Source organism: Electrophorus electricus, chromosome 20 (genome assembly GCF_041902795.1).
Source record: "Electrophorus electricus isolate QZ-2024a chromosome 20, ASM4190279v1, whole genome shotgun sequence".
NCBI lineage: Eukaryota > Metazoa > Chordata > Actinopteri > Gymnotiformes > Gymnotidae > Electrophorus > Electrophorus electricus.
Window position 1 is genome coordinate 19,150,001 of NC_137516.1, and position 2,500 is coordinate 19,152,500.

The following is a 2,500-nucleotide window of genomic DNA, read 5'->3' on the forward strand; positions in this document are numbered from 1 at the left end:
CCAAACTCACAAACATCCTCCTGTCTTTCCGTGAGTCAGGAACACAATGCGGACAGTCTCAGCAGCAAGGAGCTGTTATTGTGGGCATAGTTCCACATAGCCCGTGCTGCGGGTGGGGCCCTAAAACAGGACGCACCGGGGGACAGGAAGAGGAAATTGTTGCCTAGGTGGTTACTCTGACTCACCTCACAGCATTTTCAACCTCTGACATTGGTCTGACAATCGACAGGCCACTCCCCCTGCTCTCAGCTGCCAGCCAATGAGATCACTGTCCCCAGGGGCCAATGTTACCTCCCACTAGTGTGACTCCACTGATTAGTCAGCACAGGTTTGTCTACACGTTGACTTTCTTCACACTGTAGACACTTTTCTGTGGTTACTTTGAGATATCATTTAGGACGCTGACCAGAGGAACCTACAGATAGGCCCATGTGTTCTGGAGATCTGGTGAAACAGCCAGTCAACTGGGAGGGTGATGCGTCGGACCCGTTGGAGAACTAGAACATTCTTTCTGCTGCCTTGTCCTATGAGCTGTTTACTTGCTGGGTACACTTGTGCATGTGTGTGTGTGTGTACATGTGTGTGTGTGTGTGTGTGTGTGTGTGTGTGTGTGTGTGTGTGCTGATTAACCTGGATGCATCTGCAAGATGAGTAGCTGATCAGTTTTGCACACTGCTGACACACACACAGACACATACACACACACACACACACACACACAGGTCTGACACACACACACACACACACACACACACTCACCACATACACACACACACACACACACACACTCACCACATACACACAGGTCCGACACACACAGAGGTCTGACACACAGCTAGGGCCGACACACACACACACACACACACACACACACAAACACACACAAACACATGCACCTGCTTCCTCTTGAACAACTTGTTTGTGTGCTGAGCTTCCTGCTGTGTTGCTCTAACCACGTCCAAAAGGGCAGTACAGTCCCCTCTCATCTCTCGTCTCGTCTCGTCTCGTCTCGTCTCCTGTCTTGTCTTCTCTCCTCTCTGCCGATCCGATAAGCCTGATCGTTTTAATTGAAAGGCGGGGAGAGCACTCTTGTGGTTTCATTATTAATTTAAACACTCAGGGTAACTTAAAGTGCAATTTTCACCCACATGTGAAACAGGAAAATCAATGACACCAACAGGACTAAGCATCAAGGTTAATTACAGATGCTGGAGCTGTGGGTGCATGCCCTGTGAATGTGTGTGAGGGTGTGTGCGTGTGTGTGTGCGTTTTGGACTTCCTCCACCAACTCCCCTGAAAAGCTTTGGACATCATTTTTCCTTAATCGGAGGTAAAAGGTGACATGAGTTGATCTGATAATAAATGACACTCGACTGTCGCGTGGCCAGACTCTCACTGACCTCCAGTCGAACTCGCTCAGATGATACAACACAGACATTTAGATGAGGTAAAGACTGAATGCAATCCAAACCAGAGAAAAGCAGTGTTGAAAAATAACATTTATTTCTGTGGAGGTTTAGGAGTGGCAGAATAGTGGGGGCAGTTCCACGCTGAGCCAAGCGTGAGGAGTCTGAACGGTCTGCTCCGCGCAGAGATTTGCCACTGATATTTATTACTACTGACAGGGACATACACGTTTATTTTTATAGTATATTACAGTATAGTATATTTCTGACAGTACACGGCCATATTCGCCCGTCCTGACCATATGTATCTACTACTCTGCATGTGTTTGCTAGTTCACAGAAAATTGTTTAGTGACGTCCTAATCTCATTTGAATATGTGGAAGCTGATTGGCTGACAGCTTTTTAAAATTGGCCTATGAGGATTTCAGTACTGAGCATATTCATTTAAGTGACGCGCTGCTTTCATGATTGCGCAAACCAACCTAAAGTGTTGCAGGAATAAAATCTCAACTAAGACCGAAAACTTCAGAGGGCAGAAAACACAGGAACTGCTGAGCACAACAATTCTCAGAGCCATAAATTCATACGTTTGTTTACACATTAGTCCACATAGTCACCATGCAGACTGATTATCATTGCCCTTTACGTATAAGTTTTCATTTAGCTCTTGTAGTTTCTATATACATTTTAAAAAATACTTGAGTATAAAATTGACATTTTACTCAGAATCTTTCTTGCCTGGAGGGGACAGATCTGTTCTAGCAGAACACAGCCAGGATGTCAACAACATGCCATTGTAGGAAATGTGCGCGCACACACACACACACACACACACACACACACACATACACACACACACACACACACACACACACACACACACACACACACACACACACACGCACTCGCACACACACACACACACACACACACACACACACACACACGCACACACACACACTCACACACACGCGCACGCGCAGGCACACACACACACACACACACACACACACACTTTGAATAGCATGATAATGAATAAAAATCAAGAATATTCTCTGTGATTGAAACAAACAAAAAGGCAAACCCAGTAAAT